General features: G+C 36.3%; 1 protein-coding gene across 1 annotated transcript in view; it reads left to right on the top strand.

The window, feature by feature from the left end:
* The window catches only part of GPC5 (glypican 5), a 1,382,768-nt gene that overhangs the window by 475,284 nt on the left and 884,415 nt on the right, over positions 1-23,069 (top strand). The gene's annotated exons all lie outside the window — the stretch shown is intronic.

The raw sequence follows: 23,069 nt of genomic DNA, 5'->3' as shown, positions 1-23,069 counted from the left end.
TGCATACTGTTACATTTGACAAATTTGTTAATCTTATCAGATAATCCTACCTCAAATTTAATATTGTAATACATTATTTATATCAGGACTTTTGAAAATATTTAGTTTAATGATGTTTGTATGTAATCAGTATGCAGTGATATTTTAATGTTAGACAATCTGTGTCTGTGCAAAGCAAGCCTCAGACTTAGCATTTCAGTAATGAGAATCTCAGGATATGCTTTGTCTTCAATGAATAAGTTGGAACATGGGAATCACTGTGAACATTAAGGAAAAACACATATAAGACCATAGAAGATGCCAGAGTTATCTTTCAGGTAATTCTCTGAACGTTGCTATGAAGGTTTTTGCAACATTTCAATAAAAGTTAGGTCATAGATCAATGATATGTATTTCTAATATTTATTTCCCATATCACCTTTTGTATGTTATCTTATAATCTACCTAATGGTTTTTATGAAATACTTCTGTTATATCATCAATCATATTTTTCACCAAGTGCGTGTGTATTACTGTTTTTAATACATGGCATATGAAGCATGAACATAATTATCAAAATAATATTTCATTGAAATAGTCTTAATTAGAACCCAACATTATATTGCATGTGGTAAGTATTTCCCTCTGTTCTGCATATTTTGATGTTTGGGGTAAGAAAGGCTATTTTTGTTTTTAGTTATTACTCACTTTACAAAAATTTGTATTTGAATATGCTTTCACTTTTACTAAGCAAAACTTTGTATGGGTAGTTGATGCTTATTTCTAGTATTGTGGGTCAGGAACAATACTTAAATAGTACAGAGCTTTTATTGCATACAAAATATTCCAGAGTCATTTGCAAAGACAAAGCTTAAGTTTACGCAGAGCCAGTTATATTTCCATTTTCACAGGAGTCCCCATATCTCAGGGAAAGAATACATAAGAAGGACATGGGGGTCGGTGTCCAATACCATAGATTTCTTCCTTCTGCAAGGCGACAGTGCTTATTCTACCATTGATACATATAGAAAACAGAGCTCTCAGCATGGCTGGCAAAAGCAAAAATAAATTCTAATAGAAAATTCTAAGAGAAAAGTGGTATCATGACCACTGATGAGTTAAACCTCCCAGCCTCTGCTGAGCTGGTCCAGATGGTACTTCACAGTATCATCCACTAGAGTATAATATGTACACCTAGATTATTTGAAAATTCGAGTACATAATTGATTACAAAACCAAAAAAGCTTTAATATTAATCAGCTCCTCTCATTGAGGAGTGAGTACAATTTCACTATGAGAACACAGTGAACTCTTAGTGGTTTCTTAAGTGGAATAAGCTTTCCACAGAGGGTGCAGGAAGTAAAAATAGACCTTAAGTGTATATTTATTCCTTCTCATTCTTTTATATTTCTATGGTTGTAGTAAGGTATATAAAATATGTAATATATTAGTGTAATAGCACTTACCTATAATTTATAAATTCATAAATATACACATTAACTGGGCATTTGTTCAGATTGTTTTCATGAGATATATACACAATGAAAGCAGAATGGAAATCCTGTTACAGATAATAAGGATAGAGCTCTTCCATAAGAAGTACACGGTTATAAGAAAACACATTCACAGAGGAATACATAGATACCCAAGACAGAAAGGATTATAAAAACCCTTAGGAGGAGGGTTCACATGTTTATTGCGTATTCAGCAATCCCCGCTCCCCCCCCTACCCCCGCCAACTCGCCATCATTTCTTGTTTTGTAGATTTCAAAGCTATAGCGTTTTCAAGGTGGCAAAGGGAAATCACCCTCCTTTCTTTTTTAGCTTCTGTGTGAACTTGAGTCCCATTCTTTAATCTTTATAGGAGTGTGCGGATCTCCAATTATTCATGCTTAAGTTTCATTCCGGAGTTGCGAGAGAATATCAAATACAATGCTTCCTTTGAGGTTTTCTTTTAAGGGCTGCTAGAATTATATGATTAAAATTTAGATTTTTATAGAGGATAGCAGAAAGTTGTAACTTGCACAGGTGTCACTGAAACATTTACCTTTAATGTCTAAGAATATGCTCTTTCATAAACTGCTCTCCTGGAGATGAATTGAAATGTTTTACTTTGCTGAAATTTTGACTACTGATAATGTATGTGTGCCCTGCTAGGGATGGCCATTGTACTGTAAGTATCAAAGGATGGATAACAGCACCCACCACAATAGCAGCTCTGAAAGGATTCAGAAAACAGACTTCTGTAAGGGAGAATTTGTTAATTTAGGTGTAGGGCCATAGAAGATGTTGGCGTAGGAACAAGTTTCAGATTCTAATCTGTAGATTTAGATGATCACTTCTTAGTGTTTGTATAAAATTTATTTTTAATTATAATAGATATTAAATTCACTTTCCACCTTTGTGTGATAAAAATGCCATCTCTCACCATAGGGATGTATCTGTATTAAAGAATGTGGAAGTAAGACAGCCATAATAGCAAAAATTGCTTGCATATACTCACCCAAAAATACCTTTCTCAGCCTGCCATTGATCTAACCTCATTTCTACCCTGAATTGTCTGAAGTTAGAGTCACTAAAGAAGTAATTATTTTTCCTTGGAAAATGTCACTTTTTAATGTTTTAATAATTAATTCATTCAAAATACTCAACAAACACTCATTGAGTTTCTAGCATGGTTCTCGTTCTGTACAGGTACTGAGGTTAAATTTGTGAATAAAGCAGACACAACCCTGCTCTCATGGGCTTTACATTGTCAGAAAAAAGTAAATAAGCAAACAAGTAAAACCAGTACTGTAGCTGACACATGTTCTAAACAAAACCAAACAGAATGAGGTAGGGAAAGATATTTAAGAAGAATATGCTGGTGAAGGCCTCTCAGGGGGAGATGTTTGGTTTGATACTGAATAAGAAGAATCATGGGAAAACCTGTGAGAACTGTGTCTGGGGCCCAAGGAAAAGGAGGTGCAAAGGCCCTGTGGCAGGAATAAGTTTATTTTATTCGAGGACAGAAGGCTGTGTGGGTAAAACAGAGTGAGTTGAAGGGAGGAGATAAACATATATCATGTTTTGGGTAGTCTAGTAGGCTCTGGTAAAGAGTTTATATTTTCTCTTAAGTAGATTAAAAGTCATTTAAAAACTGTAAGCAGATGCTAAATGGATGTAGTGGCTCATGCCTGTAATCTCAGCATTTTGGGAGGCTGAGGAGGGTGGATTACCTGAAGTCAGGAGTTTGAGACCAGCCTGACCAACATGTTGAAATCCTATCTCTACCAAAAAAAAAAAAAAAAAAAAAAAAGCTGGGCATGGTGGCAGGTGCCTGATTTAATCCCAGCTTCTGGGGAGGCCGAGGCAGGAGAATCACTTGAACCCAGGAGTTGGAGCTTGCAATGAGTCAAGATTGTACCACTGCACTCTAGCCTGGGCGACAAAGCAAGACTCTGTCTCACAGATAGATAGATAGATAGATAGATAGATAGATAGATAGATAGATAGATAGACAGACAGACAGACAGATAGATAAAAACTGTAAGCAGAAGCTGATAGAATTTAATTTGTGTTTTATGAGGACTTCACTATGGAAAATGGACCCTGTGTGCAAGAATGAAAAAGGAAAGGAATACAGACAGAAGACCACGTAAGAGTAGATAAACTGAAAAGTGCATAGATTTAGACAAATATTGGAAGTGGGGTTATTGGGATTTGTTAATGAATTGGAAATTTGGGAGATAGAAGAAAGACAATAGCAAGGCTTGGTGGGATGATAGTGTCACTAAGTGAGAAAAGGAATTCTGAGAGCAGAGCAGGTCTGGTGGAGGGTCCCTGGGATTGATTAGAAATCAGTGGTTTTGTTTAAATGATGCAGAAATCAGTGGTTTTGTTTAATGTTTATTAGATACCCAAGAGGACTGTGCAGAGCTCAGTGGAGACCACACAACCAGAGGTGTATGTTTGTAAGCATCAACGTGTGAATAGTACTTAAGCCACTTAAGCCCTGAGATTGTATAAGGTTGTTACCTTTCCTTTAGAGTATAAATTCACACCAAAACTGTTAGTGAAGAATATAAGACAATGGAATCATATAAAAAAATTGTAATGCAAAAATCTATGCATAGATAAAACGTTTATTAAATTTATTTGGCAACCTGTGTATACTTAGACAGTTGATCTAGGACAGAGAAGATATTTAGTAACATTAACTTTTTCTTACTGTAAGAACAATGACTCAGGAGGTGGAGGCTGCAGTGAGCTGAGATCAGGTCAATCAGGTCACTAGACTCCAGCTCCAGGAGATAGAGTGAGACTCTGTCTCAAAAAAAAAAAAAAAAAAAAAAAAGAATAATGAATGCTCATCAGAGGGAATTGAATTTTGTTAATCTAGAAAATCTAATAGAAAAAGTAAAAAATAAATGCTGATACCATTTTAAAACTGAAAAAGACTTACAAGAGAAGCCATCTAGGCTTTTTTTCTATACTTAATTATACATATAAAGACATCAATACTTAAAAAAAATAAGATTGTAGGGTACATTTGATTTTGCAATCTGAACTGCTCACCTGACCACACAAAACACATACTTTTTCATGGCATTAAATATTCTGCATGCTGGCATATTATTCTATCATATGGATAGATTACAGTTTTACTTCACCCAGTCACCTAAAGTTGAATATTTAGGTTGTGACCAGTTTTTCAGGATAATAGAGACTAACAGAAATATCAGTAGACATAAAATGTTTTTGGCATCTTTTTCTTCTTGTAATACATTCTACATACTGTCACCAAGAATATGTTCCTTAATAACTGTATTTTGACACATACTGACACATTTTTCTCAAGGAAAACTATAGCTAATAGAAAGTGTCCACTTTTTCTGCATGTTAAGGGTCTGTTTGGAAGCTTGGCAGTGACCCTGAGTTGTATTGGTATGGAACAGCATTGGGCTCTCCAGAGACCAAGGTAGCAAGCAGTCCTGTAGAAATGTTAGCCTGAGCTGGGTGTCACCTGAGAGTATTCCAAGGACAGCCAAAAGAAATATTTTAGTTAGAGCTGGGCACAGCGGCTCAGGCCTGTGATCCCAGGACTTTGCGAGGCTGAGGGGGGGGGGGTCGTTCATGAGGTCAGGGGTTCAAGACCAGCCTGACCAACATGGTGAAACCCATCTCTACTAAAAATAAAAAAATTAGCTGGGCACGGTGGCACGTGCCTGTAATCCCAGCACTTTGGGAGGCTGAGTGGGGCAGTTCATGAGGTCAGGGGTTCAAGACCAGGCTGATCAACATGATGAAACCCGTCTCTACTAAAAATAAAAAAAATAGCTGGGTATGGTAGTATGTGCCTGTAATCTCAGCTACTCTAGAGGCTGAGGCAGGAGAATCACTTGAACCTGGGAGGCAGACGTTGTAGTGAGCTGAGAGTGTGCCATTGCTATACTCCAGCCTGGGTGACAGAGCGAGACTCCCTCTGAAAAAAAAAGATAAATATTTTAGTTAGAAGACAATTGGTAGGAAAAGTTTCAGGGTTTCCTAGAGAGAGATCATAGCATACACAATCCTAATTTTATTTCATCATTTAGGGCAAGCCATATATAAATCTATGTCTTTCCCGCATCCCCTCCCACACCCCCCTCAGTAAAAAGCTGGTATCCGATGTAAATAGAAACCCGTAAATTAGAGCGTGGTCCTTAAGGAATATCTCAGAAACGTCAGTGTTCCTTCAAGCCCTCTTCAAATCCTTCTGAATTGAGAATGGGAACCTTGGCAACAAGAGGGGAGTCACGCACCTCCTTTTTCCATCTGATTCTGCCATCTTTCTCCAGGTCAGCCATGGCGCAAATTCTCAGAGCTCCTTTCTGGCAGATTCCTGCATTCCACAGCCTGTTTCTGAAATGGGTAATATTTGTCCCTTTGAAATGACCTGTGATAAATGTGGTACACCCAATGGCCAGTGAAGATTTTCCTAAAGGGAGACACGTCCCTCAGTGTTAACATTAACTTTTTCAGATGTTTGAGTCAGTCTCAATTGCCCTTTGATATTATGTTGAAAACAACACTTGGTCTCTCTTAGTATATGTGATTAAGGAAATGTGAGCGCCTTTGTAATTTAGATTTGCTCACCTAGCAAACTTACTTTGAAACTTCTTGGTCATATTTGTTTATGGCAAAGTTGTCAGCAAAAAAGTCACAGTTGCACAACAATTTATCTTTAAACATTAAATGACATCTATCATTTTTCAAAGAAGATAATGTCAACAGTTAAAATCCTAACTGCTGAGCACTGTTCGTTGAGAATTATAATGCCTCGTTGCTTAGAAATTAATTTACCTACTTTCATTATGAAACATAAAAAGTAATATCACAGCAATTTTCTGAATTTATTTTATTGCAAAACCAATAAATGTTACTGTGTTGTTAAAAGTAGTAGATTTAAGAAACATTTTATTTCCTTAAACCTAACAATTCAAATAATATAAAAGAATATTAAGTTTCTATTAAATACTCATTTTTATAGAGATTAAAACTTCTTTACAAAATGTCTTCGCGTATAATATAATTTGATTTTTAGATGTGAGGAAAGCAGTAATCATAATCATTGCCTAAATCCACAAAGTAAGTACATATTCTATAATATGTATCCCAATAATCACAATATAGTAGATTCAGCCAGAGATGAGAGACACTCTCATTTTATTGGAAAAAGACTGTGCTAAATTACCTCTTTGCCTTTTTTCACTCTGTTCCTAGGATACCAATATAATAAATAGTCACTTTAGAACTGTGATACACTGAGAAAAGGCTCTAATTTAAATTGCAATGGATGGTTACATACAGGTAATGTTTACACACACACACACACACACACACACACACTGACAGGAATTTTTAAAGGTATTAGAATCCTGGAATTTTTGAATTCTGAAAACTGTCCAAGGTTTTATCATTAAATCATTGCTACCAAACACATTTTAGAAACACTCTTTCCTATTGGTCATAGCCAACGATAGTCATACAGAATGAGTTAATCATAATTGATTGGTCAATTGCTGATCGCAAATTCTTTGACCATAGCATGTCAGCTGACGATGTGAACTTGTTTCACTTCTATAGACTCTTTTGTTGGTCAGGGAATTGCCACAACACTCTGACTCCTTTCACTGCAACGCCATTATATGACATTGTCACATCCCCAGGCTTTTGATACTAATATTCCAGAGAGATGAACTGTTCTTGATTTAGAATTAGCAATGCAGTAGTATCAAAACGGATTTAGTTAGTTATCTCTTGGTTCAGAAGACAGTGTTAGATATGCACTCAATAACTTTCAATGGTCATCTAATTTAGCAATTAGTTTGTCTGAGTAAATTCAATGGAAGGCTGCTTTCTGGAATGGGCAGTGTAATGCACTGACTTCACTATTAGACACTTCATTTTAAAAAAATCAATTGTCTGTATAAGACAACCATTTCAATCCGTGTATAGTCAACTGGAAAGGAAAGTTTGAGAACTTTTTATGAAAGTACTGGGATTGGGGTTGGCCATTGGTAATTTCTGTTTGATTAAAACGTATGTAATTGTTTTGTGTTGGATAAAAATTTGACTTTTTATTTATGTTAATGCTGCTGATCTAACATGTTATCATTTCCCATTAAGACTTGAGATGTTTATCCACCTGGTTTTCTGTTCATAAAATGTTGAAAGGCGGTTAAATGTAGAACTTCCATATTTTTTTATTTAGATCACTAGGAGAAATTCTGGTAATTTGTAGCCCAAAACTTTTATATATATTACTGCTTAGAACCTTTTGAAATATGGTTTATTTCATAAAAGAGGTTCTAAATTATAACCAGCTCCCAATAAATTTGTATTTATTTTTGAAAATTGAAGTCACTGAGATTTAAATTGTCAAGAATTATAAAATCTAAAAGGTAAATGTTCAGCATTTTAATTTAAACAACTGGGATAAGTGAGAAAAATAATACTTTTGACAATTACTAGACATAAGTGTTTATCCTGTAATTTCAAAGGATTTAAACAAACAAAGTGACATTCCTTCAGTCTCAATAAAACATGCTTGCAGTGTGCTAAACCACATGACTTCTGAGTTAGCACAAAGCATGTGGCTAAATTCCAGCTCTTATAGGCACTAACTGTATATCCATAGTAACTTCACTTAACATCTTAAGCCTCAATATAATTTCAATATATAATAAAAATGACAGGTAATGAGTGCTGTAGAGATGCAGAGAAAGTGGAACCCTTAAAATTACTATTGGGAATGTAAAACTGTATAACCACCATGGGAAAAAAAAATGATAGTTTCTCAAAATGGTAACCATTACGACCCAGCAATTCCGTATCTAGGTGTATACACAAGAGAACGAAAATATGGGTCTACACAAAAACTTGTACATGATTGTTCATAGCAGTGTTGTTTATAATATCCAGAAAAGAAACAACTCAAATGTTCCTCAGTTGATGACTATGTAAATAAAATGAGATATACCCATACAGTGCAATCTTATTCACCAATAAAGAAGATCAAAACAATGGTATATGCTACAATGTGGACAAACCTTAAACATGTTATATTAACTGAAGGAAGCCATTCCCCAAAGATAATATATTATATAACTGCATTCATTGACATACTACAATATTGATAAATATATTTTATTAGGTTTGTTCTCAAGCTGCTGTGAAGAAATACTTGAGACTGGATAATTTATAAAGAAAAGAGGTTTAATTGACTCACAGTTCTGCATTGCTGGGGAGGCCTCACGAAACTTACAATCACAACAGAAGTCACCTCTTCACAGAGCTGCAGGAGAGAGAATGAGTACAAGCAGAGGAAATGCCAGACACTTATAAAACCATCAAGTCTGTGAGACTCACTATCATGAAATCAGCATCAGGAAAACACCTGCATGATTCAATTACTTCTACCTGGTCCTGCCTTTGACATGTGGGGATTATGGGATTATAATTCAAGATGAGATTTTGGGTGGAGACACAGCCAAACCATTTTATTCTGTCTCTGACACCTTCCAAATCTTAAGTCCTCACATTTCAAAGCACAGTTATGCCTTTCCAACAGTCCTCAAAAGTTTTTTTTTTTTTAAATTGCATTTCAGGTTTTGGGGTACATGTGAAGAACGTGCAAGATTGTTGCGTAGGTACTCACATGGCAGTGTGATTTGCTGCCTTCCTCCCCTTCACCTTTATCTGGCATTTTTCCCCATGCTATCTCTCTCCAACTCCCCACTCTCCACTGTCCCTCCCCTATTTCCCCCCAACAGACCCCAGTGTGTGATGCTCTCCTCCCTGTATCCATGTGTTCTCATTGTTCAACACCCGCCTATGAGTGAGAACATGCAGTATTTGATTTTCTGCTCTTGTGTCAGTTTGCTGAGAATGATGGTTTCCAGGTTCATCCATGTCCCTACAAATGACACAAACCATCGTTTTTGATGGCTGCATAATATTCCATGGTGCGTATGTGTCACATTTTCTTTATCCAGTCTATCACTGATGGGCATTTGTGTTGGTTCCAGGTCTTTGCTATTGTAAATAGTTCTGCAATGAACATTCGTGTGCATGTGTCCTTATAGTAGAACGATTTATAATCCTTTGGATATATACCCAGTAATGGGATTGCTGGGTCAAATGGAATTTCTATTTCTAGGTCCTTGAGGAATTGCCACACTGTCTTCCACAATGGTTGAACAAATTTACACTCCCACCAACAGTGTAAAAGTGTTCCTATTTCTCCACATCCTCTCCAACATCTGTTGTCTCCAGATTTTTTAATGATCGCCATTCTAACTGGCATGAGATGCTATTTTAATGTAGTTTTGATTTGCATTTCTCTAGATCATTGATGATGAGCATTTTTTCATATGTTTATTGGCCTCATGCATGTCTTCTTTGGTAAAGTGTCTGTTTATATCCTTCACCCACTTTTGAATGGGCTTGTTTTTTTCTTGTAAATCTGTTTTAGTTCTTTGTAAATTCTGGATATTAGCCCTTTGTCAGATGGGTAGACTGCAAAAATTTTTTCCCATTCTGTTGGTTGTCGATTCACTCTAATGACTGTTTCTTTTGCCGTACAGAAGCTGTGGAGTTTGATTTAACTAATTCGAGCCTTAACCCAAAAGTCCAAATCCAAAGTCTCATTTGAGACACGGCAAGTCCTTTCCACCTAGAAGCCTGCAAATAGAAAGCAAGTAGTTACTTACTGGATACAATGGGGGTAAAGGCATTGGGTAAATATACACATTCCAAATGGGATACATTTGCCAAAACAAGGGGGCTACAGGCCTCATGCACGTCTGAAATTCAGTAGGGCAGCTAAAAGTTAAAGTTCCCACTGATCTCCTTTGACTTCTATGTCTCACATCCAGGTCACACTGGTGCAAGAGGTAGGCTCCCATGGCCTTGGACAAGTCCTCCCCTGTGGTTTTGCAAGGTGCACATCCTCGCCCCCTCCCCAGCTGCTTTCAGGAACTGGCTTTGAGGGCCTGCAGCTTTTTCAGGCATAGGGTCCAAACTGTTGGTGATCTCCCATTCTGAGATCTGGAGGACAGTAGCTGTCTTTTCACAGCTCCACTAGGCAGTGCCCCAATGGGGACTTTCTGTGGGGGATCCAACCCCATATTTCCTTTCTGCACTCTTTTGTTCTGCTTCCTCTTGAATGCTTTGTCACTTAGAAATTTCTTCTGCCAGATACCCTAAATCATCTCTCTCAAGTTCAAAGTTCCACAGATCTCTAGGGCGGGGCAAAATACCACCAGTTTTTTGCTAAAGCATATAAAGAATTACCTTTATACCAGTTCCCAACAAGTTTCTCATCTCCATCTGAGACCACCTCAGGTTGGACTTCATTGTCCATATCACTATCACCATTTGGGTTAAAACCATTCAACAAGTTTCTAGGAAGTTCCAAACTTTCTCACATCATTCTTTTTTCTTCTGAGCCCTCCAAACTGTTCCAACCTCTGCCTGTTACCTAGCTGCAAAGTCACTTCCACATTTTCAGGTATATTTATACAGCAGCACCTCACCACCTTGGTACCAATTTATTGTGTTAGTCTGTTCTCATGCTGCTATGAAGAAATTCCCAGCCAGGTGCAGTGGCTCACACTGAAATCCCAGCACTTTGGGAGGCTGAGGTGAGCTGATCACAAGGTCAAGAGATGGAGGCCATCCTGGCCAACACGGTGAAACCCTGTCTTTACTAAAAATATGAAAATTAGCTGGGCATGGTGGTGCACACCTGTAGTCCCAGCTACTCAGGAGGCTGAGGCAGGACAATTGCTTGAACCTGGAAGGCGGAGGTTGCAGTGAGCAGAGATCATACCACTGCACCCCAGCCTGGCAACAGAGCAAGACTCCATCTCAAGAAAAAAAGAAAGAAAGAAATTCCTGAAACTGGGTAATTTATAAAGAAATGAGGTTTAATTGACCCTCAGTTTTGCATTGCTGGGGAAGCCTCAGGAAACTTACAATTATGACAGAAGGCAGCTCTTCACAGGGTGGCAGGAGAGAGAATGAGTGCAAGCAGGGGAAATGTCAGACACTTATTAAACCATTAGGTCCATGAGAATTACTATCACAAGAACAGCATAAGGGAAACCACCCCCATGATTCACTTACTTCCTCTTGGTTCTGCCCTTGACATGTGAGGATTACAGGGATTATAATTCAAGATGAGATTTTGCGTGGGGACACAGCCAAGCCATATCATGTATTTTACTATTTTATTAGAATATCAGTTTTCATTTGTATACAGAACATCTCCTTACACTGATATAAATCATTATTCAGTAAACTAGTAATGGTTTATGTCAGTATAACGTAATTCTGATTCTGAGGGTTTTGCAAATATTGTGCTAGATAATTATCTTTTTTTGGTATCTAAATATCTGCAAATGTTATCAGTTTTACTCTTTTTAATTCCTTACCCACTGTTAATTTCCCAACACATTGCTTTCTGATTGCTGCCTCTGTCATTCCCCTGAAATGCTTTTGCAAAACTCAGCGAATTTCTTTTTTTCCTGTTTAGAAGCCAATAGTCTTTTTTCAGTTCTTATCTCACTGGCTCATTTAACAGCACTTATCCATGCTGCTTACCTCTTTCTCTTTGATTTCACTCTCTTGATTTCCTACCAATATCTTTGATTTCTTTTATTCCAGAATCTTTATGTATCTCTTCATTTCTTTTACAGTCTGTTTTTCTGGGTTCCCACCCAGTTTCATTCATCTTTTCATCTTCTCTCCTTCTCTGTATTTCTCTCTCTCCTACCTTTATGATCGCTGCCTACTTATCTTCTTCCAAGATGTTTCTCCTGAGTCTCTGATACTTCCGTCTGCCATTGTATTGGGTAAGCAACCTGAAATGTCTAAATCAACATGGCTAGAACAGAATTCCATCCTAATTGCTTCCCCCTTCCCCTAACTTGCTCCTCCTTCTGTTCTTTCCAGTTGCCTAAGCCTATATCTTGGGCGTCATCTTTAATTCTTCTTTTTTACTTACTACTAATCCATTACTATACTCTAATTTTGTCTCCTATCTGTTTATCTGTCTGCTTCTCTTTATGGCCGCTTTGCTATTTGAGAGTACTACCAATTCCTATATAGATTAGAATAATAGTTTTCAAACCAATTTTACAATCACTTGTCCAGAAAATGCCCCAATAAAGTTTTCTTTTTTTTTTTTTTTGAGCCGGAGTTTCGCTCTTGTTACCCAGGCTGGAGTGCAATGGCATGGTCTCGGCTCACCGCAACCTCCGCCTCCTGGGCTCAGGCAATTCTCCTGCCTCAGCCTCCTAAGTAGCTGGGATTACAGGCATGTGCCACCACGCCCAGCTAGTTTTTGTATTTTTAGTAGAGACGGGGTTTCACCATGTTGACCAGGATGGTCTCGATCTCTCGACCTCGTGATCCACCCGCCTCGGCCTCCCAAAGTGCTGGGATTACAGGCTTGAGCCACTGCACCCGGCCGCCCCAATAAAGTTTTCTATGGGTGCCTTCTCCAATCCCTCTCTTATGATTGTGGAGCTACACACTGCTGTCAAATGCTGTTGCACAAGTAAAGTCACTAGTTATCATTTGTGGCAGAATCCGATAGAAAATTAGCATACTGTTGATGGACTGATCATGTCAATATCTATTTGAAACCATTTAGTTAATCACTATGCTGTTATGATGAAATACAGCCTTTTGGGCTTTTGGTTAAATGTGAAAATTTGGCCACGTGTCCCAATTCAGTTATATGCCTAAGAGTTTACTTATAAGAAGAGAGACAATTCATCTGACAACATCTAGGATACATGGACATACATGAAAGACGGACGTATATCGCTTAACTTCTCAGCCAGGTAATTGCACCCCAGATACACTGCAACTCAGATTACTCTCCTCCACTTTTTCCCTTGCAGTCTGGATGTGTATTTTCTGGGGGAAAAAATGTACCAGGAAGGCTCCCGGTTCAAAATTACAGCCAGAGTAGAGGGCAGAATGAATCATAGAGAAGGATATAGAGAGACTGACAGTAACATACTGACCTGCCTATTTTCGAAATGCTGGCATGCCAGTACACACAGACCATGCAGAAAATTAAATGAGTCTTCTTTGAAGCAACTGATCAGTTCTAGACACAATAATTCTATGTATTGATTGGATCTCTACCCAGTGGGAAGATAACTCCCCATCTATAGTGAAATCCTTTACTACACCCTATTTATACATTCAACTATTTCCAGATAGCCTCTAATGCCTAGTATCAATGGATAATCAATGATCACTGTACATTAATGGACAATCTGAAAAATGTAAATGCAAAGAGAACAAAGAAAGAAATGAGCACGTATAGAAAACAGTACAGGAGAAAATACCCAATACCTGTATGACTATCCTCCAAAAAATGAGAGAACAGATTGCATTCTTAAGATAATAAATTGCTTCAAAGAATCAGTAAGAAAATAAAGAGCTTCAGAAAATTAAAAATATATTGAAAGTAAAAATTCAATAGAAGTATTTGAAGGTAACGTCAAGTAAATATTATAAAAATTGTGTCACACACAAAAAAGAGAAGGCAACAAGAAGTAAAATGATGGGACATTTGAATTTCACTTTAGGGGATCCAAATAATAACATTGGGGAACAGAACTAAATTAATAAAGAGAATGAATTTATTAAGTAAATAATGTATCAATCATTTTCAGAAATGAAGAGTCATGACTACATACTGAGCCCACCAAGTGGCCATCACCATGAATGGAAACACATGTGCATACACACACACACACACACACACACACACACACGCACACACACACACGCATAAACATACACAAGATAATCATTGTGAAGCTCCTGAATATTGGTGATGAACAAAATATATTAAAATCTTCCAAAGAAATAAACCAAAAACCCAAAGTAGTTTACATAAAAATAAGAGACATCAAATTTGTAGCTGTATCTCAGTAGGAATTCTAGAAGGCGATACATAAGCAATGCCTTCGAATTATGAGACAACTGATTTCTGATCTAAAAGCGTATACTCAGCTAAATTATGAGCAACCAAGTGTTACAGTATATTAAATAGATTTCGGGGAGGATATGCACCTTTATCCTTTTTTGTAATCTCTCTCTCTCTCTCTCTCTCTCTCTCTCTCTCTCTCTCTTTTTTTTTTTTTTTTTTTTTTTTTTGAGAGAGTTTCCCTCTGTTGCCCAGGCTGGAGTCCAGTGATGGGATTCTGGCTTTCTGCAACTCATCCTCCTGGGTTTAAGCCATTCTCCTGCCTCAGCCTCCCAAATAGCTGGGACTACCGGTGTGTGCCACCATGGCTAGCTAATTTTTGTATTTAGTTTTAGTGGAGACAGGGTTTAACCATGTTGGCCAGGATGGTCTAGATCTCTTGACCTCATGATTCACCTGCCTTGGCCTCTCAGAGTGGTGGGATTATAGGCGTGAGCCTCTGTTCCCAGCCTATCCTTTTTTTCCAGTCTCTCTCTCTCTCTCTCTCTCTCTCTCTCTCTCTCTCTCTCTCTCTCTCTGTCTCTCTCTCTCTTTTCACTCTGCAGCCCAGGCTGGAGTCCAGTGGTGGGATCCTGGCTCTCTGAAACTCTACCTCCTGGGTTCAAGCAATTCTCATGCCTCAGCCTCCCCAGTAACTGGGATTACAGCCATGCACCACCATGCCCGACTAATTTTTGTATTTTTAGTAGAGATGGGATTTCACTGTGTTGGCCAGGCTGGTCTCAAATTCCTGACCTCAGGTGATCCCTCTGCCCTGGCCTTCCAGATTGTTGGGATTATAGGCATGAGCCATAGCTCCTGGCCCAACTTTATCTTCTGTAAACCTTTTATATAGAGCTGCTGACAAAAAGAGTAACCAAGAAATAAGATGATATGGAGTTCAGGAAACATAACATTGAATACATATGAATGGGAAAAAGGATGACTGTGAGAGGAAGTTTTCTAAGCCAAAAAAAGTTAATAACTTAAAGTGATGGGTTTGAACATATGGAAAAGATACTGCTAAGCATTTGACAGATCTCCTGGAGTACTTGAGAGAAAAGTGAAATAAATACACAGAAAGATGTGACAGATACAAGAAAATCTATGCAAATGGATAGATACTATGACAATTATAAATTACAAGATATCAAAAAGATTTACATAAGAAAAGCAGTGCACTATTGTCCTAAGAATGAATACTGTTTTTGTAGGATCAACTATTATTTTAATGAAAATTTTGCTCAAATTATGCTAGATGGGGTGGCTTATGTCTATAATTCCAGCATGCTGGGGGCCTGAGGTGGGAGGGTCACTTAAGGCCAGATTTTGAGACCAGCTTGTGTAACACAGCACGACCCTGTCTCTCCAAAAAAAAAAGAAAGAAAGAAAGAAAGAAAGAAAGAAAGAAAGAAAGAAAGAAAGAAAGAAAGAAAGAAAGAAAGAAAAAAGAACAATAAAACAAAAGAATGCCAGGCATGGTGATATATGCCTGTAGTCCTATCCTGGCTACTCGGGAGGCTGAGATGGGAGAATCATTTGAATCTAGGAGTTCAAGGCTGCAGTGAGCCGTAATCACACCACTGCCCTCCAGCCTGGGGAACAGAGTAAGAACTCTGTCTCAAAACCAAACAAAAACAAAAATAAAACTTAGCAAAATCTATAATATGGGTGGGGAAAAGGAAAGTAGGGACCTGGTGGTAAAACAGAAAATAAACATTAACAAGAGTTGATCAGTTAAAAACAGAAAAACTGCCAGTTAACAGGAGAATAGCTTGAACCCAGGAGACGGAGGTTGCAGTGAGCCAAGATAGCACCATTGCACTCCAGCCTGGCAACAAATGAAACAAACAAACAAACAAACAAAAACCTGCCAATTAAGTGTAAATGATTTAGACATGTAAATTCCAGAGCAATTAATCAGGATTATTATGACTGTCTGCAGGAGCAGGAAACGTGGTGTATAAAGAGCTTGTGTATAGGAATGTTATCTTTAAAAATGTAAGTATTTTGGTACTATTAGATTATTAACTAGGTATATTTATTACTCTGATAAATATAAACATTTGTTTAAAAACTAAAGGCAAACTTTGCCTCACGGTTTCCATGGACCTGCATAACCTGGTCTTCTATCTTTACAGCCACATCTGCTAATTGTTCCCCTTGTCTGCACAAACCTGGTATATACTCTCCTTGCCATAAACATACTCTTCATGCAGTTATTACAATATTCTACACTATTAATTTCTGGGTCTTCCATTTTGTCTTTTTAAAAGAAAGTTATTATTTTGACTTGAAAAACACCCATTGTAACTTTTTCTCTGTAACTCTTAGTCATTTGCTACGTCTCAGTTTCTCTCAACAAAGAACATGTGTACTCTTATGCTCCTTGGCACTCTGTAAATAAATTATAAAGAACACTTCTCTGGAGATTAAAAAAGTCAAAATATTGAAAAATTGGACTATTGAGTGAGATCTCCAGTCCACTCTCTTTGTTTGCACCAATTTTCTGTACCCAGGTATCTAGGTTCTTCTGTTCTTAATTATTTCTGACCCTAAACTGTCTTTTCTATCTGAATGTTGAGCCATTTCTCACAAACTTGTGTAATTTTTCAGTCTGAATTTGGCAGATCTTTTACCCAAACTAAATGCTCTATAGAAACTTCTATAGCTTTTTCTGGATGTTAACTGAAATTCATAGTTGTACCACCCTCTATTGAAATCTGGGATCCTATGGTTGTAGTAGTTCATAAGGCTTCCCAATAAACCAGATTTTCTATTCTTGTCATCAATGACTTTTAAAACCAGGTGCATTCCTCTCTGGGAACCTGTCACAACTTAACTCCAGGTACCTTAAGGTTGCCTCTGCACAATAAATAGATAAATATAAAAATCTCTGTCTCTCTAATGATCTTTTAGAGCATTTCTTTGCCATGCATAGCTTTTGACAGGCTCATGCATATTCTCAGCTTTCTTCAGGTATATGTGAGTCCACAATGTTTTGCAGACTCAATAAATGTACTCTGTAATTACTTGAATGTCATTTTATGAATGTGCTTTGACGACGTAATTCGTCAGAGTAGAGCAATTCCTGGATATATTTCTTGCAGTTCAGCAGCACTTAGCCAGATGGCCCCCTATAGCTTTGGAGCAGTTAATGCACCTTGAAAGTAGGCTGACTTATGAGAGGAATATGCTTGTGGAGAATCAGTAGGAAAGGTTCTAAGACATAGAATATTGAAGAGGTAAAATAAATACTATATAGTTCCATTAAAAAGCAAATTAAGTAAATTAAAATGTGTATTATAATAACCTTACGAAATATGATACACCTTGTGAATATAAGTTTTGCATTAGAGGTTTCACATTGATGTGATGGAAACGTAATCAGTTTCATTAGAGATAAAACAAATCATGAGTTTTATAGTAATGAGTCTGAATTGGCATTTATATACCTATCTACTAGTCATGTCAAGTACTAGTTCTGAAAAAGATCATTTTAAAATTATATAGCTGGGAATATATTACCAAACCAGGCCTGAAACTTATTAAACAGATGGTAAAATCTAATTTAACCTCAGTTAATACTCCTTTTCTCTTAGTCTTATAAAAGTAAATGAGCTTGTCAGCTTTTAATTATGAAAGTATAATTTTAATTAGTAAGACATATATAACAAAGGAAGATCGTTGCTAAATTCACTCTATTAGTAACTTCCTATTGTATACAATCATTTTTAATTTAATAAGAAAGTCCTTTCAAAAATTTGAAAAAAATCACATTACTTAAGAAGAGGGTCAACATTTCTAGAAAATAAATATATTCTTAAGACACTTAATGATTCTCAAAATAGAGACCTAATTCTTCAGTTTTAAAAATATTTGATGTGCACTCTTTACATATACAGAGTATAAATTTAATAATTTCTCTTCTTAAAAAATTAATTAAACATACCACAAATATATCAAAGCAAGTTATTCATACTTAATTCTGATTTAAGTAAATGTATTGTTATTATTGATGAGAATTGAGTAGCAAAACTATTTTATATCATCCAAAATCACAGAGGCCTTCTTAGAATACTAATTTCAATGTCTGGTTCACAGATTTGCTCATGAATAATAGATTTTTTTTTTCATGTTTCTGGACTAATTCATTGAAGGGCAATGCTTTACCTATTCTTGAAAAAATATCATTATCTGGCTGGGAGTGGTGACTCATGCCTCTAATCCTAACATTTCGGGAGGCCAAGGACGTCAGACTGCTTGAGCCCAGAAGTTTGAGACCACTCTGGGCAACATGGTGAAAACCCATCTCTACAAAAAAAAGTACAAAAATTAGTTGGGTGTGGTCGGGGAGCACCTGTAGTCCTAACTACTCAGGAGGTTGAAGTGGGAAGATCACCTGGGCCTGGGAGATTGAGGTTGTGGTGAGCCATGATTATGCCACTGCATCCCAGCCTGGGTGACAAAGTGAGATCCTATGTCAATAATAATAATAATAATAAAATAGAAAATAAAAAGATTGTTATCTGACATTTTAAATAGTATTATGTCTCAACCTATAAATAGACTTCATGGATTTTTAACAAGAGAAAAATTTCAATATATTGTCAATTTAAAACAAACCTTTATGTATAATACCATTGTAATGTCTTTAACCAGTATCAATCTATAGTGGGATATAAAAATATTAAATATAGATTTCTTGAATAAATGAATGAAAACCATAATTACCTTGATCACTATATTTACAATGTAAATGAAGAATGAAAGTAAATCTTCCTCATTATCGTATACTTAACAGAACTCTTTAAAATCACTCTAATGACAAATAATACGCTTTCAGTCTTGAATTATAATTTTAAAATTCCTGTATTGTTCTATTCAATCATCCTTCCATTAATTCAGTGAACAAACATTGATTACTACCCACTATGTGCTAAGTATTAGGATAGATTCAGGGAGTACAAAAATGATTAAATGAGGGGATCTGTTGGAGTGATTGTTTTCTAGAAACAATACCTATTTCAGTTATCAACTACTCTGTTTTGAAGAAGGTGGTGAGGGAAAGCTGAAAATAATATTTTCACTTTATTCAACAAAACTTTTTGAGGTCCTATTATGAATCAGGAGCTCCCCTAGGTACGGGGCATACAAAATTGATTAAGACCATACAAGCTTGCAAAAACAAACAAAAAAAGCATCTCTATAATAAAAAGGAAAAAGAGGAATTCCCCTTTGTCGGTTTCATAGTTTATAGTGATATTTCTGATCTAGGCTCAGAGAATTTGTCAGAATTACAGGAACTCAGAAGGCATTTCATCGAGATGGAATAGAGACTAAACTAGTAGAGATTACTTAGTGAAATATTGTGATACCGTTTACTTCAATTCGAATAGCATTATAATTCATTTTAGAAGATATTATGGCTTACACATAGTAGATGTGATGACTGAATAATAGGAATGTTGAACAATGGCACCTTGGTAGCCATCAGCCATTGCCATAATGATTCTGCATTAAAAAATCTATGCAAAATTTAGTGGAGTATATTAATAAGCATTTTTTTCTTGTTCATCCACCTCTAGTCAGGTGCAGTTCAGCTAATCTGGGCTGGGCATGGCTAGCACTGGCTTGAAGGTGCAGCTGGTGTCCAGATCTGTTAGATGTATTTGTTATCCTCCTCAACTCCCAGTACTTGAAGCATGTTATTGTTATGGCAAAAGTCGGGAGTGCAACCTGCCTGTGCAAAAACATGCCAGGCATCTGTTGCCTTAAATCCTCTGAGATACTCTTTCGGCCTAAGCAAATCACACAGCAAGGACTGAAGTCAAGGAGTAGGGAATTATATCGGCCCCTCAGGCTTAGAGATAGGGGAGAGTATGAACACATGCAGGAAAATTATCTCATCTAGCAGAGTGTCCTTAAAGATTTTCACATAATAAATTGAGTATTGTTTTTGTTTGTTTGAATGAGGCTTTGCCTTATCACAATATGGTACAAAGGTACTATTTGAACTCTTTCTCCACATTCATAAAATTGCTACCTAGTTTCTACCATGATTATATTTTTTATGATCCATTTTTGCATACAGATCTGAAAACCATATTATAATTTATTAGATGAGGAAAGGAACATCCACTGACATCATCATATACAAATATCTCTCAATATTTTAATGCTTGTGGCATTCTTAATGTTTCTGTGGAAAAATACTTGAAATCATAGAGGTGGTTTCTAAGTCAGTTATTGACTTATTCTAATGAATTAGAAAAATCAAATTAAATTGCTAATAGAGAAATTACATTTGAAATACTAGTCTGAGCTAGAAATGAGATGAAGTTTTGTGCTCATCATTTGTATTCTAATTATTTTTGTTAAGACTGGTTTATTAAAACATGATTATAACATTATCAGCAGAAAAGCCTGTTGTGCTATAATTAAATCATCTAAACAATCACTTTTGTGGCTTTAATATTATGGATTTCTCAATTCATCATAGTATATAAGATTTCTCTTTAAATACTATTTATTACCAGTAGTTTCCTTCTGTGAATGCTAGGAAATTTAGAATTCTGCATTAACATTTAATAACAATATATGCTATCCTAATAGTTATGCGTTACATTTATCTATATAACGTGCCACAAGAGAGAAGTATTGGATAAATTAGAACAATTGCAGCCTATGACAGTTATCTGTAGTGACTTTTTTTTTAATCTTCAGAAAAATATAGATTTTTTGGGAAATGATTTAGTTCATTTCAGTCTAGGAATAACTACTTAATATGGACGTTTTGTCTACAGGATACTGGTGTTTTCAAATGTAATGTATTAGTATTTTAGTTTAGGTTATTTTACCACATACTTAGAAATTGTTCAACTGAACAGGCTGTTAAAACTAATAGTATAGATAAATGGTATGGATAAGCAACGTAGACATCCCACTTTCCCCAAGCCATGAATTTTATGACTGGGCTGAGGAGATGAAAATGGAGCTATTGGGAATGTGGATTCTTTGCTAATCATTACTTTTCTTCCTTTAAAAAGATTCTTCAAAAGGCAAGAATATGGAATTATTTCAGGACATATTGTTGAGGTATCTAAAACACTTACTCTTCCTATCAAAATCAATAAATAGTTGGATGTAAGTAAAACAAAGTCAGGGGAACTGATTTTGCATGTGAGTGTACACACAGACACATATCCATGTATTCTCCATCTGTTCTCAGTTACGGAACTATTAGACTCAACTGAATGATCACTTGATTGTGTTTAACCTGATAAACAGACTCTTAACAAGAAGAACAATATTTCAAAAACTGGATTGTTCTTATTACTTCTCAGCATGCATCAGCCACTCTCTTTCCCCATCCTATCTCCTGCCAGACTGGTCTCTAAGTACCTTTTCCACTTGGTGATACTAATTGATGTTGTAAATAACTTTAATGAGTATTCACTCTACCTGCTTTCATATTAATTCGATTTTCATAGGATGGTCTCCATGGGATCAAGCATAAGGACTTAGTGGAATATCTCTATATGACTCCATAAAGTAAAGAAAGAATGTGTTGGGTTTAACAGAGTGCCCCTTCCTTTACTAAATGTGAATGATTTTTGAGTATAGGAGGCCAGAGTGAAAAGTCCTAAAGTTTGTTTGTTTGGGCAGCCAACAATTAGTCATGTTGCATGTTTCATGTTATGAAGGAGCCTCATGGTAATATAAAGGAGAGATAGGAAAAGATGCTAAACTGTGCTCAGGGCTTTAAAATGAAGCCAGAGCAAGAATTCTAGAAGTTGACAGGAAGGAAACCTCGGTAAGCAGGCATGGAGGGGTCTCTACAAATCTCTTCTTTGCCCCTACAGCTCTAGACTTTCAGAAATGTACACCCCATTCTCTTGTATTAAGACACAATTCATGTTCACAACAAAAGGGACATCATGCTAACCCATCATTTAAAATTTTTACTCCAGAGAAATGACAATATTTCACAGATTGTGCCTCATCACCAAATCCACAATATAAGTATTTTTTTTTAATTTCCTCTCAATTCTTTTCCTTGACAGTGAAGTCTAGAGTAGCTTGGTTTAGATCTAGCTCTTTTCAGCCTCAATGCTATGTAATCACCTTGGCTTTTAAAATTATGACTGGACTGCATGTACTATTATTTTAATATTAAAGATTTAGTAAATAATTTTAAATATTATTCTTAAATAACTATAGGCTTTATTCATTTACTCTGCATGTTTCTAAAACATTCATAAGAATTTAAGATTTTTAATTCAAATGGTCCCTTAAGTAGAAATCACAGTCATAGATTATGCTTATGTCTTTTAAGAAACAGAAACGTGCCATTTGTTTTTAAATTGATTAGACTTTGCACCCTTTAGAATTTTGGCAGGGTTTTCTTGCTGTATTGCAGAGAATATATCAACCGTAATCTTAGTTTTCTTCTTTTTGAGGTTTTCAAAAGTCACATTGGCATTGATCCACTAATTCACTGTTTTCTATTTTTGGATGAGTGTGCATAGATTACTTTACCTCCATCTTAATTTTCAACATAAACTTTTAG

This window comes from Saimiri boliviensis, chromosome 16 (assembly GCF_048565385.1).
Source record: "Saimiri boliviensis isolate mSaiBol1 chromosome 16, mSaiBol1.pri, whole genome shotgun sequence".
NCBI classification, from domain to species: Eukaryota; Metazoa; Chordata; class Mammalia; order Primates; family Cebidae; genus Saimiri; species Saimiri boliviensis.
This window is presented reverse-complemented; position numbering and strand designations above follow the sequence as displayed.